Source organism: Somniosus microcephalus, chromosome 12, assembly GCF_052327205.1.
Source record: "Somniosus microcephalus isolate GS21.2 chromosome 12, FLI_Smic_1.0, whole genome shotgun sequence".
Classification (NCBI taxonomy): domain Eukaryota; kingdom Metazoa; phylum Chordata; class Chondrichthyes; order Squaliformes; family Somniosidae; genus Somniosus; species Somniosus microcephalus.
The window spans coordinates 1,166,285-1,182,281 of record NC_140998.1 but is presented as its reverse complement, the minus strand read 5'-3'; the positions used below and the strand labels follow the sequence as shown (position 1 = coordinate 1,182,281).

Below are 15,997 nucleotides of genomic sequence, written 5' to 3'. Positions count from 1 at the left end.
AAGGGGAGATGGTTAGAGTCTCGCTTGTTGGAGATGGTCATTGCCTGGCACTTCTGTGGTGCGAATGTTACTTGCCACTTGTCAGCCCAAGTCTGAATGTTGTCCAGGTCTTGCTGCATATGGACACGGACTGCGTCAGTATCTGACGAGTCTCGAATGGTGCTGAACAGTGTGCAATCATCAGCGAACATCCCCACTTCTGACCTTATGATGGAGGGAAGGTCATTGATGAAACAGCTGAAGATGGTTGGGCCTAGGACACTGCCCTGAGGAACTCCTGCAGTGATGTCATGTGATTGGGATGAATGACCTCCAACAACCACAGCCAACTTCCTTTCAAGAGTGCCTGTGGGCGAGGGAGATGGATATTCATTTGCTTTGTGATTGTGCCTTCCATTTGTCATATTATACAACAATCTGCCCCAGCTGCACTGACCCTACACTAACCAGCACTGACCCTACAGAAGCCAGCACTGTCACTACACTAACCAGCACTGACCCTACACTAACCAGCACTGACCATACACTAACCAGCACTGACCTTACACTAACCAGCACTGACCCTACACTAGCCAGCACTGACCCTACACTAGCCAGCACTGACCCTACGCTAACCAGCACTGACCCTACATTAACCAGCACTAAGCTTACACTAGCCAGCACTGACCCTACACTAGCCAGCACTGACCCTACACTAACCAGCATTGACCCTACACTAACCAGCACTGACCCTACACTAACCAGCACTGACCTTACACTAACCAGCACTGACCTTACACTAGCCAGCACTGACCCTACACTAACCAGCACTGACCCTACACTAACCAGCACTGACCCTACACTAACCAGCACACACTGACCCTACACTAACCAGCACTGACCCTACACTAACCAGCACACACTGACCCTACACTAACCAGCACTGACCCTACACTAACCAGCACTGACCCTACACTAACCAGCACTGATCCTACACTAACCAGCACACACTTACCCTACACTAACCAGCACTGACCCTGCACTAACCAGCACTGACCCTGCACTAACCAGCACTGACCCTACACTAGCCAGCACTGACCTTACACTAACCAGCACTGACCCTACACTAGCCAGCACTGACCCTACACTAGCCAGCACTGACCCTACACTAGCCAGCACTGACCCTACACTAACCAGCACTGACCCTACACTAACCAGCACTGACCCTACACTAGCCAGCACTGACCCTACACTAACCAGCACTGACCCTACACTAGCCAGCACTGACCCTGCACTAGCCAGCACTGACCCTACACTAACCAGCACTGACCCTACACTAACCAGCACTGACCTTACACTAGCCAGCACTGACCCTACACTAGCCAGCACTGACCCTGCACTAGCCAGCACTGACCCTACACTAACCAGCACTGACCCTACACTAACCAGCACTGACCTTACACTAGCCAGCACTGACCCTACACTAACCAGCACTGACCCTGGGTTAACCAGCACTGACATAAGTACATAAGAAATAAAAGCAGGAGTAGGCCATACAGCCGCTCGAGCCTGCTCCGCCATTCAATAAGATCATGGCTGATCATTGACCTCAACTCCACTTTCCCGCCCGATCTCCATATCCCTTGATTCCCCATGAGTCCAAAAATCTGTCTATCTCAGCCTTGAATATACTCAAAGACTCAGCATTCACAGCCCTCTGGGGCAGAGAATTCCAAAGATTCACAACCCTCTGAGTGAAGAAATTCTTCCTCATCTCAGTCTTAAATGGCCTACCCCGTACCCTGAGACTATGCCCCCTAGTTCTAGACACTCCAGCCAGGGGAAACAACCTCTCAGCATCTACCCTGTCAATACCCTTCAGAATCTTGTATGTTTCAATGAGATCACCTCTCATTCTTCTAAACTCCAGAGAATATCGGCCCATTCTACACAATCTCTCATCATAGGACAGCCCTCTCATCCCAGGAATCAATCTAGTGAACCTTCGTTGCACCGCCTCCAAGGCAAGTATATCCTTCCTTAGATAAGGAGACCAAAACTGTGCACAGTACTCCAGGTGTGGTCTCACCAAGGCCCTGTACAATTGGAGCAAGACTTCCTTATTCTTATACTCCAACCCCCTTGCAATAAAGGCCAACAGTCGTCGGGAAAATGCTGGAATCCATTATTAAGGAAGTGGTAACGGGGCACTTAGAAAATCATAATATGATTGGTAGTGTCAACATGGTTTTATGAAAGAGAAATTGTGTTTAAAAAAGTTATTAGAGTTTTTTGAGGATGTAACTAGTGGGGTAGATAAAGGGGAACCAGTGGATGTAGTATATTTGGATTTCCAAAAGGGTTAAGGTGCCACATAAAAGGTTGCTACGCAAGGTAAGGGCTCATGGGGTTGGGGGTAATATAGTAGCATGGATAGAGGATTGGTTAACGGACAGAAAACAGAGAGTAGGGATAAACGAGTCATTTTCCAGTTGGTAGGCTGTAACTAGTGGGGTGCCGCAAGGATCAGTGTTGGGGCCTCAGCTATTTACAATCTATATTAATGACCTAGATGAAGGGACCGAGTGTAATGTATCCAAGTTTGCTGATGATACAAAGCTCATTGGGAAAGTAAGCTGTGAGGAGAACACAGAGTCTGCAAAGGGATATAGATAGACTGAGTGAGTGGGCAGTCAGGTGGCAGATGGAGTATAATGTAGGGAAATGTGAGGTTATCCACTTTGATAGGAAGAATAGAAAAGCAGAATATTTTTTAAATGGTGAGAAACTATTAAACGTTGGTGTTCAGAGAGATTTGGGTGTCCTCGTACCGGAAACACAGAAAGCTAGCATGCAGGTACAGTAAGCAATTAGGAAGGCAAATGGCCTGTTAACTGGCCTGTAGTTCCCCCTCTCTCCCTCCTTTCTTGAATAGCGTACACTGACCCTGCACTAACCAGCACACACTGACCCTGGACTAACCAGCACTGACCCTGGACTAACCAGCACTGACCCTGGGCTAACCAGCACTGACCCTGGGCTAACCAGCACTGACCCTGGGCTAACCAGCACTGACCCTGGGCTAACCAGCACACGCTGACCCTGGGCTAACCAGCACTGACCCTGGGCTAACCAGCACTGACCCTGGGCTAACCAGCACTGACCCTGGGCTAACCAGCACACACTGACCCTGGGCTAACCAGCACTGACCCTGGGCTAACCAGCACTGACCCTGGGCTAACCAGCACACACTGACCCTGGGCTAACCAGCACTGACCCTGGGCTAACCAGCACACACTGACCCTGGGCTAACCAGCACTGACCCTGGGCTAACCAGCACTGACCCTGGGCTAACCAGCATGTACTGACCCTGGACTAACCAGCACTGACCCTGGGCTAACCAGCATGTACTGACCCTGGGTTAACCAGCACTGACCCTGGGCTAACCAGCACGTACTGACCCTGGGTTAACCAGCACTGACCGTGGGCTAACCAGCACGTGCTGACCCTGGGCTAACCAGCACTGACCCTGGGCTAACCAGCACGTGCTGACCCTGGGCTAACCAGCACTGACCCTGGGCTAACCAGCACTGACCCTGGGCTAACCAGCACATACTGACCCTGGGCTAACCAGCACTGACCCTGGGCTAACTAGCACTGACCCTGGGCTAACCAGCACTGACCCTGGGCTAACCAGCACATACTGACCCTGGGCTAACCAGCACTGACCCTGGGCTAACCAGCACTGACCCTGGGCTAACCAGCACTGACCCTGGGCTAACCAGCACTGACCATGGGCTAACCAGCACTGACCATGGGCTAACCAGCACTGACCATGGGCTAACCAGCACTGACCATGGGCTAACCAGCACTGACCCTGGGCTAACCAGCACTGACCATGGGCTAACCAGCACTGACCATGGGCTAACCAGCACTGACCATGGGCTAACCAGCACTGACCATGGGCTAACCATCGCGCATCTTATAGCAAATGCCCCCTCGGAGTGAAGGTGTTGTATGGATATCGCACGGTGTGTGGACCCTTGGTTAGACCCCATCTGGGCCCCGCACCTCAGGAAGGATATATTGGCCTTGGAGGGGGAGCAGCGCAGATTCACCAGAATGATACTGGGACTAAAAGGGTTAAATTACGAGGTCAGGTTGCACAGACTGAGTTTGTATTCCCTTGAGTTTAGAGGTTGAGGGGTGATCTGATTGAGGTGTTTAAAATTATAAAGGGATTCGATAGGGTAACTAGAGAGAAACTGTTTCCTGTGGTGGGGAAACCCAGAACAAGGGGGCATATCCTTAAACTTAGAGTTAGGCCGTTCAGGGGTGATGTCAGGAAGCAAATTTTCACACAAAGTTAGTGGAAACCTGGAACTCTCTCCCCCAGGCTGTGCATGCTAGGGGTCAATTGTAATTTTCAAGCCTGAGATCGATAGATTTTTGTTAGGTAATGGTATCAAAGGATATGGAACAAAGGCGGAAAAATGGAGTTGAGATACATCATAGAATCATTCAGCAGAGAAGGCGGCCATTCGGCCCATCATGCCCGTGCTGGCTCTTTGAAAGATTCTCTCCAATTAGTCCCACTCCCCGGCTCTTTCCCCAAGGCCCTGCAAATTTCTCCTTTTCAAATATATATCCAATTCCCTTTTGAAAGTTAATATTGAATCCCGCATCATTACCTCTGGTGTCTCCCAGGATCTATCCTTGGACCCCCTCCTATTTCTCATCTACATGCTACCCCTTGGCGACATCATCCGAAAACGCAATATCAGATTCCACATGTTGCTGACAACACCCAGTTCTACCTCACCACCACTCTCTCTCTCTCTCTCTCTCTCTCGACCCCTCCACTAATTTGTCACGCTGCTTGTCCGACATCCAGTCCTGGATGAGCAGAAATTTCCTTAAACTAAATATTGGGAAGACTGAAGCCATTGTCTTCAGTCCCCACCACAAACTCTGTTCCTTAGTCACCGATTCTATCCCTCTCCCTGGCCACTGTCTGATGCAGAGCCAGACCGTTCGCAACCTCGCCGTCCCATTTGACCCTGAGGTGAACTTCCAACCACATATCCCTGCCATCGCCAAGCCCGATTACTTTCTCCTCCATAACATAAGAACTTAAATAGGAGCAGGAGTCGCCCCCTCGAGCCTGCTCCGCCACTCGCCCCCTCGAGCCTGCTCCGCCACTCGGCCCCTCGAGCCTGCTCCGCCACTCGGCCCCTCGAGCCTGCTCCGCCACTCGGCCCCTCGAGCCTGCTCCGCCACTCGGCCCTTCGAGCCTGCTCCGCCACTCGCCCCCTCGAGCCTGCTCCGCCACTCGGCCCCCTCGAGCCTGCTCCGCCACTCGGCCCCTCGAGCCTGCTCCGCCACTCGGCCCCTCGAGCCTGCTCCGCCACTCGGCCCCTCGAGCCTGCTCCGCCACTCGGCCCCTCGAGCCTGCTCCGCCACTCGGCCCCTCGAGCCTGCTCCGCCACTCGGCCCCTCGAGCCTGCTCCGCCACTCGGCCCCTCGAGCCTGCTCCGCCACTCGGCCCCTCGAGCCTGCTCCGCCACTCGGCCCCTCGAGCCTGCTCCGCCACTCGGCCCCTCGAGCCTGCTCCGCCACTCGGCCCCTCGAGCCTGCTCCGCCACTCGGCCCCTCGAGCCTGCTCCGCCACTCGGCCCCTCGAGCCTGCTCCGCCATTCAATAAGATCATGGCTGAACTTATACCTCAACTCCACTTTCCTGCACTATCTCCAAAACCCTTGATTCCCTTAGTGCCCAAAACTCTATCAATCTCAGTCTTGAATATACTGAACGACTGAACATCCACAGCCCTCTGGGCTAGAGAATTCCAAAGATTCACCACCCTCATCTCAGTCCTAAATGGCTGACCCCTTATCATGAGATTATGACCCCTGGTTCTAGACTCCAGCCAGGGGAAACAACCTCTCAGCATCTACCCTGTCGAGTCCTCTAAGAATTTTATACGTTGCAATGAGATCACCTCTCATTCTTCTAAACTCCAGAGAATACAGGCCCATTCTACTTAATATCTCCCCATAGGACAATTCCCCCATCCCAGAAATCAGTCTGGTGAATCTTTATTGCACGCACTCTAAGGCAAGTATATCCTTACTTCGGTAAGGAGACCAAAACTGTATGCAGTACTCCAGGTGCGGTCTCACCAGCGTCCTGTACAATTGTAGTAAGATTTCCTTACTCTTATACTCCAACCCCCTTGCAGTAAACATAGAAACATAGAAGATAGGAGCAGGAGTAGGCCATTCGGCCCCTCGAGCCTGCTCCGCCATTCAATGAGATCATGGCTGATCATCCAAATTCACTACCCTGTCCCTGCCTTCTCCCCATATCCCTTGATCCCTTTAGCCTTAAGAAATATATCCAACTCTTTCTTGAATATACTTAATGAACTGGCCTCCACCGCCCTCTGTGGCAGAGAATTCCACAGGTTTACCACTCTCTGGGTGAAGAAATTCCTCCTCATTTCAGTCCTAAATGGCTTAGCCCTTATCCTTAGACTATGACCCCTGGTTCTGGACTCCCCGGCCATCAGAAACATCCTTCCTACATCTAGTCTGTCCAGGCCTGACAGAATTTTATAGGTTTCGATGAGATCCCCTCTCAATCTTCTAAACTCCAGCCCGGAAATAAGGGTTCTAAATTGGGGGATGGCCAATTTTAATATGATAAGGCAGGATCTGGCCAAAGTGGACTGGGAGCAGCTACTTATAGGAAAATCCACATCAAAGCAGTGGGAGGCTTTCAGAAGGGAAATAGAGAGAGTACAACGCCAACATGTTCCTGTAAAGGTCAAGGGTGGGACCAACAAGCAAAGGGAACCTTGGATGACAAGGGATATACAAAAATGCATTAGGAAAAAAAGGGGGGCTTTTGGCAGTTACAAAAGACTAAAGACGGAGGAAGCCCTAGAGGAGTATAAAAAGTGCAGGGGCATACTTAAAAAAGAAATTAGGAGGGCGAGGAGGGGCCATGAAATAACACTGGCGAGCAAAATAAAGGAAAATCCTAAGATGTTTTATAAGTATATCAAGGGCAAGAGGATAACCAGGGAAAGGGTAGGGCGCATTAGGGACCAAAGTGGCAATCTGTGTGTAGAGCCAGATGATGTAGGCGGGGTTTTAAATGAATTTTTTGCATCTGTGTTCACTATGGAGAAAGATGATGTAGACATAGAAATCGGGCAAGGGGACTGTGACATACTTGAACATATTAGCATCGAGAGGGAGGAGGTACTAGCGGTTTTAGCAGGCCAAAAAGTGGATAAATCCCCAGGCCCGGACGAGATGTATCCCAGGCTGTTGTGTGAGGCAAGGGAGGAGATTGCAGGGGCTCTGACACAAATTTTCAGAACCTCTCTGGCCACAGGGGATGTACCAGAGGACTGGAGAACAGCTAACGTAGTACCATTATTCAAGAAGGGTAGCAGGGATAAACCAGGGAATTACAGGCCAGTGAGCCTAACATCTGTGGTAGGGAAATTATTGGAAAAAATTCTGAGGGACAAAATTAGTCTCCACTTGGAGAGGCAAGGATTAATCGGGGATAGTCAGCATGGCTTTGTCAAGGGTAAATCATGTCTGACAAATCTGATTGAATTTTTCGAGGGGGTGACTAGGTGTGTGGATGAGGGAAATGCTGTGGATGTGGTTTACATGGACTTCAGTAAAGCTTTTGACAAAGTCCCGCATAGGAGACTGGTCAAGAAGGTAAGAGCCCATGGGATCCAGGGTGCCTTGGCGCGTTGGATCCTAAACTGGCTGAGTGGCAGGAGGCAGAGGGTGATGGTCGAAGGTTGCTTTTGTGACTGGAAGCCTGTGTCCAGTGGGGTACCTCAGGGATCGGTGCTGGGTCCCTTGCTGTTTGTGATCTACATAAATGATTTGGATGAGAATGTAAAAGGTATGATCAGTAAGTTCGCAGATGACACGAAAATGGGTGGGGTGGTAAATTGTGAGGAGGAAAGCCTCAGCCTACAGGAAGATATAAACGAGTTGGTCAGATGGGCGGAAAAGTGGCAAATGGAATTTAACCCTGAAAAGTGCGAGGTGATGCATTTTGGACGGACAAATAAGGCAAGGGAGTACACAATGAGTGGTAGGACCCTAGGAAGTACAGAGGGTCAGAGGGACCTTGGTGTGCATGTACATAGATCCCTGAAGGCAGCGGAACAGGTAGATAAGGTGGTTAAAAAGGCATATGGGATACTTTCCTTCATTAGCCGAGGCATAGAATATAAGAGCAGGGAGGTTATGATGGAGCTGTACAAAACGCTGGTGAGGCCACAGCTGGAGTACTGTGTGCAGTTCTGGTCGCCTCACTATAGGAAGGATGTGATTGCTTTAGAGAGGGTGCAGAGAAGATTCACCAGGATGTTACCTGGGATGGAGCGCCTCAGCTATGAAGAAAGACTAAACAGGCTGGGGTTGTTTTCATTGGAGCAAAGAAGGCTGAGGGGGGACCTGATTGAGATGTACAAAATGATGAGGGACATAGATAGGGTAGATAAAGAGGAACTTTTCCCCTTAGTAGGGGGGTCAATAACAAGGGGGCATAGATTCAAGGTAAGGGGCAGGAGATTTAGAGGGGATTTGAGGAGGAACTTTTTCACCCAGAGGGTGGTTGGAATCTGGAACTCTCTGCCTGAAAGGGTGGTAGAGGCAGGAACCCTCACAACATTCAAGAAGCATTTGGATGAGCACTTGAAATGCCATTGCATACAAGGCTATGGACCAAATGCTGGAAAGTGGGATTAGACTGGACAGGGATTGATGGACGGCGCAGACACGATGGGCCGAAGGGCCTCTTTCTGTGCTGTAAAACTCTATGACTCTATGACTGAGTATAAGCCCAATCGACACAATCTCTCCTCATACGTCATTCTTGCCACCCCAGGTATCAGCCTGGTGAATCTTCGCTGCACTCCCTCCATGGCAAGAACGTCCTTCCTCAGGCGACCAAAACTGCACACAATACTCAAGGTGTGGTCTCACCAAGGCCCTGTGCAACTGCAGCAAGACATCCTTGTTCTTGTACTCGAACCCTATGGCTACGAAGGCCAACATACCATTTGCCTTCTTAACCGCCTGCTGCACCTGCATGCTTACCTTCAGCGACTGGTGCACAAGAACACCCAGGTCTCTCTGCACTTCCCCTTCTCCCAATCTATTGCCATTCAAATAATAATCTGCCTTCCTGTTTTTGCCACCAAAGTGGATAACCTCACATTTATCCACATTATAGTGCATTTGCCATGTTTCTGCCCAATCACCCAACCTGTCCAAATCGTACTGGAGTTTCACGACATCCTCCTCACAGCATACCCTCCCACCCAGCTTTGTGTCGTCTGCAAATTTGGAGATATTACATCCAATTCCCTCGTCCAGATCATTAATATATATTGTGAAAGCTGGGGTCCTAGGACCGATTCTTGCGGTACCCCACTAGTCACTGCCTGCCACTCGGAAAACGACCCGTTTATTCCAACTCTTTGCTTTCTGTCCGCCAACCAGTTCTCTATCCAAGTCAATACCTTGCCCCCAATCCCATGTGCCTTAATTTTGCACGCTAATCTCTTATGCGGGACCTTATCGAAAGCCTTCTGAAAGTCCAAATACACCACATCCACTGGTTCTCCCTTATCTATTTTACTAGTTACATCCTCAAAAAATTCCAGTAGATTAGTCAAGCATGATTTACCTTTTGTAAATCCATGTTGACTTTGTCCGATCCAGTCACTGCTTTCCAAGTGCTCTGCTATTACATCTTTTATAATGGACTCTAGCATTTTCCCCACTACTGATGTCAAGCTTACCGGTCTATAATTCCCCGCCTTTTCTCTACCACCTTTTTTGAATAGTGGGGTAACATTAGCTACCCGCCAATCCATGGGTACCGTTCCAGAGTCTGTCGAGTTCCGGAAGATGACCAGCAATGCATCTACTATTTCTAGGGCCACTTCCTTAAGTACCCTGGGATGTAGATTATCAGGCCCTGGGGATTTATCGGCCTTCAGTCCTATCAATTTTCCTAACACCATTTCCCTACAAATACTGATTTCTTTCAGTTCCACCCTTTCATCAGACCCTATGTTCCCCGGCATCTCTGGGAGGTTATTTGTGTCCTCCTTTGTGAAGACAGAACCAAAATATGTATTTAGTTGGTCTGCCATTTCTTTGTTCCCCATTATAAATTCCCCCAATTCTGACTGCAAGGGACCTACGCTTGACTTCACCAATCTTTTTCTCTTCATATATCTATAAAAGCTTTTACAGTCAGTTTTTATGTTCCCTGCAAGCTTACTCTGATATTCTATTTTCCCTTTCTTAATTAATCCCTTTGTCCTCCTTTGTTGAATCCTAAACTGCTCCCAATCCTCAGGATTATTGCTTTTTCTGGCCAATTTGTATGTCCTCTCCTTGGATCTTATGCTATCCCTATTTTCCCTTGTTAGCCACAGTTGGGTCACCTTTTTTGTTTTATTTTTATGCCAAACTGGGATGAACAAATTCTGTAGTTCATCCATTCGGTCTTTGAATGTTTGCCATTGCCTATCCACCGTCAACCCTTTGAGTGACATTCCCCAATCAATCCTACCCAACTCGCTCCTCAGACCATCGTAGTTTCCTTTATTTAAATTGAGGACCCTAGTCTCCGAGTCAACTACTTCATTCTCCATCTTAATGAAGAATTCGATCATGTTATGATCGTTCCGACCCAAGGGGCCTCATACAACAAGATTGCTAATGAATCCTTTCTCGTTACATAATACGCAGCCTAAGATGGCCTGATCTCTGGTTGGTTCCTCGACATATTGGTCCAGGAAACCATCCCGTATACACTCCAGGAATTCCTCCTCCACAGTATTGTTACTAATTTGGTTGGCCCAATCTATATGTAGATTAAAGTCACCCATGATGACTGCTGTGCCCTTATTGCACGCTTCTTTAATTTCCCTTTTAATGCCATCCCCAACCTCCACCTTACTGTTTGGAGGTCTATATACCACTCCCACTAATGTTTTTTTTCCCCTTAGTATTTCTCAATTCTACCCATACAGATTCCACATCATCAGAGCTAATATCCTTCATTACAATTGTATTAATCCCTTCTTTAACCAGTAATGCTACCCCACCTCCCTTTCCTTTTTGCCTATCGTTCCTGAATATCGAATACCCCTGGATGTTGAGTTCTCAGTCTTGTCCATCCTTGAGCCACGTTTCCGTAATCCCAACCAAATCATATTTGTTTACTTCTATTTGCGCAGCCAATTCATCCACCTTATTACAAATGCTCCTCGCATTAAGACACAAAGCCTTCAGGCTTGTTTTTTTAACACTCTTAGACCTATTAGAATTATTATTTACTGTGGCCATGTTTGATTTAAACCGTTGATTTCTCTGACTGCCACTTTTGTTTTTCTCCTTCCTATCTTTTGCTTTTATCCTTGTTTCCCTTTCCTCTGTCTCCCTGCTCAGGTTCCCAACCCCCTGCCATTTTAGTTTAAACCCTCCCCCACAGCACTAGCAAACACTCCCCCAGGACATCGGTTCCAGCCCTGCCCAGGTGCAAACCGTCTGGTTTGAACTGGTCCCACCTCCCCCAGAACCGGTTCCAATGTCCCAGGAACTTGAATCCCTCCCCCTGGCACCATTCCTCTAGCCACGTATTCACCTGAAGTATCGTTCTATTTCTACTCTGACTAGCACGTGGCACTGGTAGCAATCCTGAGATTACTACCTTTGAGGTCCTGTTTTTTAATTTATCTCCTAACTCCCTATATTCCGCTTTTAGGACCTCATCCCGCTTTTTACCTATATCGTTGGTGCCTATGCACCAGGACAACTGGCTGGTCACCCTCCCCTTCCAAGATGTTCTGCAGCCGCTCGGAGACATCCTTGGCCCTTGCACCAGGGAGGCAACACACCATCCTGGAGTCTCGTTTGCAGCCGCAGAAACACCTATCTATTCCCCTTACAATTGAATCCCCTATTACTATAGCTCTACCCCTCTTTTTCCTCCCATTCTGTGCAGCAGAGCCAACCCTGGTGCCAGGAAGTTGGCTGCTGCTGCCTTCCTCTGATAAGCCATCCCCCCCAACAGTACTCAAAGTGGTGTATCTGTTGGAGAGGGGGATGGCCACAGGGGACCCCTGCACTACCTGCCTGCGCCTAGTACTCTGCCTGTTGGTCACCCGTTCCCTTTCTTCCTGTCCAACCTCTACCTGCGGTGTGTCCAACTCCGTAAATGTGCTATTCACGATGGCTAAAATACTATTTGCTTTCCTAATTGCTTGCTGTACCTGCATGTTAACTTTCTGTGATTCGTGCACAAGGACACCCAAATCCCTCTACATACTAACATTTACTGGTCTTGCACTTTTAAAAAATATTCTGTTTTTCTTTTCTTCCTACCAAAGTGGATAACTTCACATTTCCCCACATTATACTCCATCTACCACCTTATTGCCCAATCACTTAACCTGTCTATATCCCTTTACAGCCTCTTTGCATCCTCCTCACAACTTGCTTTCCCACCTAGCTTTGTACCGTCAGCAAACTTGGATATATTACACTCAGTCTCTTTATCGAAGTCAATGATATAGATTGTGAATAGCTGAGGCCCAAGCACTGATCCCTGCGGCACCCCACTAGTTACAACCTGGCAACCCGAAAATGACCCATTTATCCCTACTCTCTGTTTTCTGTCCGTTAACCAATCCTCAATCCATGCTACTATATTACCCTCAACCCCATGAGCCCCAATCTTGTGTAACAACCTCTTGGGGATAGATACTGTTCTCTGCAGCCGCGACCGGGACTTCCAAAAGTTGTGTTGCCTCCCGGTGCCAGGGTAAATGATGTCTCCTCGCAGCTGGAGAAGAACTTGGAGTGGGAGGGGGAGGATCCAGTTGTCGTGGTCCATGTAAGAACCAATGACATAGGTAGAACTAGGAATGAGATTCTGCTGAGGGAGTTTGAGGAGCTAGGATCCAAATTAAAATGCAGAATTACACAGGTAATAATCTCTGGATTGTTACCCGAGCCACACGCAAATTGGCACAGGGACAAACAGATTAGAAGGTTAAATGCATGGCTCAAAGAGTGGTGCGGGAGGCAGGGGTTTCAATTCATAGTGCACTGGGGAAAGAGAGAGCTGTTCCGGGGGAACAGGCTCCACTTAAACCGGGCTGGGACCAGTGCCCTGGCAAATCGAATAACTGGGGCGGTAGATAAGGCTTTAAACTAATGAGTGGGGGGGGTGTAAGGATTCAGGAAAGGGTAAATTCAAAAGCAGTAAGAGAAATGTCAAGGCTGTAGAGCAGAATAGTGATCTAGGTAAAGATAAACAGAGTGGGTCAGGAAGGAACAGAAAGATTAACAATAGTAATAGGGCATTTGTGACTAAAGTGACATCAGGGAAAAATAGAAAAAAGTTAAAGCCATAGGTACTATATCTGAATACGCGAAGCATTCACAATAAAATAAATGAACATAAGAACATAAGAAATAGGAGCAGGAGTCGGCCATTTGGCCCCTCGAGCCTGCTCCGCCATTCAATAAGATCATGGCTGATCTTCTACCTCATCTCCACTTTCCTGCACTATCCCCATATCCCTTAATTCCCAAAAATCTATCGATCTCTGTCTTGAATATACTCACTGACTGAGCCTCCACAGCCCTCTGGGGTAGAGAATTCCAAAGATTCACCACCCTCTGAGTGAAGAAATTTCTTCTCATCTCAGTCCTAAATGGCCGACCCCTTATTCTGAGACTGTGACCCCTGGTTCTAGACTCACCAGCCAGAGGAAACTATTTCCCAGCATTAACCCTGTCAAGCCCCTTAAGAATTTTATATTTTTCAATTGGATCACCTCTCATTCTTCTAAACTCTAAGGAATATAGGCCGAGTCTACTCAGTCTCTCTTAATAAGACAATCCCCCCCATCCCAGGAACCAGTCTGGTGAACCTTCGTTGCACTCCCTCTATGGCAAGTATATCCTTCCTTCGGTAAGGAGACCAAAACTGTACACAGTACTCCAGGTGTGGTCTCACCAATGCCTTGTATAATTGTACCAAGACTTCTTGGGGGAGAAATTCAGTATCGCCCCCTAAGGGGCACAATTATGGGTCGGGCACAAAGTTTAGTGCCTGGCACTAATTGTCACCTCCGACTGCAAACTTGGCTCCAACATCCCTGGAGGTGATTGGAGCGCTAAATCTGGTGCTACACACCTCTCTTAAGGCGCTAACGCCGAGGAGCGAGGCACTACCTCATAGCACTGGCGAAGCTCATGTGATGTCAGTCAGCAATGGAACACAGACAGACTGGCGCCGGTCAGTTCTTAAAGAGGAGGGTCAATCTTGCTCTCCATCCACACCCTGTTCATTGCAGCCTTGAATCTCGGCCTGGAGAGACCTGTACATCAAATCTGCTGGAAAGAACAATGGAGAGGCCCAGGGGAAGAGCTCAGAGTGCAGCCCCCACAGTCTCTTCTAAATCGATACAAGGAAGGGCAAATCAAAATGAACCTACAAAGTGCTGCTCAGTACCCATAACTCCTTCACACAGTGTAGAATCTCTCCAGAAGTCTCTCTCTCTCGCTCTCAGAATGCGTGGTGCAAAAATGTCACCAACAAAAAAAGGCAGGAAGCGGTTGCCTTTAAATAGTGCTCCCCCAGTCCCTTCCTGACTGCAAAAAAATATTCAAAAAATACTCTGCTTTTCTGTTTTTCCTACCAAAGTGGATAACTTCACACTTCCCCACATTGTATTCCATTTGCCATGTTCTTGCCCACTCAGTCAACCTGCCCGTATCTCTCTGCAGCCTCTTTGCGTCCTCCTCACAGCTTACTTTCCCACCTAACTTTGTATCATCAGCAAACTTGGATACGTTACACTCCGTCACTTCATCTAAGTCATTGATATAGATTGTAAATAGCTGAGGCCCAAGCACTGATCCTTGCGGTACCCCGCTAGTTACAGCCTGCCAACCCGAAAAAGTCCCATTTATTCCTACTCTCTGTTTTCTGTTCATTAACCAATCCTCAATCCATGCTAATATATTACCCCCCAATACCAGGGGGGTGATTTTGCCAATAGGGGTGCGTTGGAGGCGAGACTGCTGCTTGGCGGGTCGATGTCCCGCCTCCATCGATTTGTGGCCAACCCACGCTATTTTCCCTTGATTGACCTTGTTAAGCCCGCCCAGCGGGTTTAGCAGGCCAATTAAGGGAAAGCCGGTTACAGAGAACGTCAATGTATGACGTTTCAACTGTCAAAAAGTTTTGACAGCTGAATTGTCATCGTTTAACAGCTCTGTGAAGCGGTCAAACACCGACATTCTCTGTAGTTTGATGAGTTCTTGAATTCAAGACTCATCAAACCTCTTTCTTTTGCAGAAATTAGATGGTTGTTGCATTGGAGAATGCAACGGCCATCTGTCATCTCTGCCGCGGAGGTGCAAGACTCTCCGCATCCCCAACTCTTGAAGCCTGCAGGAAGAAACAAAGGTAAGTAAACTTTTTCTAACACTTTCCACTTACCTCAGATACTCAACTCACCGCACTTGCACCCATCACTCACCTTCACAGCACACTTTTGGACTCCTCTGACCCCCGCAGATCCACCACTCGCCTCGGTGACCCGGGCGGGGTTCGGAACCTTCGGGAAGCTCGCACTTGTGTGGGTAAAATGGGGATAATCCTCTTCTCTTCCTGTTAACTACCTGTTAACAGGCAGATAAGTGGCACTAATCCCCTTCCCGCCTCCAAGGAGACGGGACCCGGTGCGGAACGGCTACCCGCCTCCTGGCAAGGTGGCACAGAGGCGGGTTGCTGCCATTTTCCCAGCAGTCCCGCCTCCATACCCGCCTCCCCAGGGCTGGCAAGATCGCGCCCTATGAATCCTAATTTTGTGTAATAACCTTATCGAATGCTTTTTGAAATCCAAATACACTACATCCACTGGTTCCCCCATATT

At 48.6% G+C, this 15,997-nt stretch overlaps 1 protein-coding gene across 1 annotated transcript in view; it reads left to right on the top strand.

Moving 5' to 3' along the window:
- tmem63c (transmembrane protein 63C) overlaps positions 1-15,997 on the top strand; it is a 346,423-nt gene that overhangs the window by 226,779 nt on the left and 103,647 nt on the right. The gene's annotated exons all lie outside the window — the stretch shown is intronic.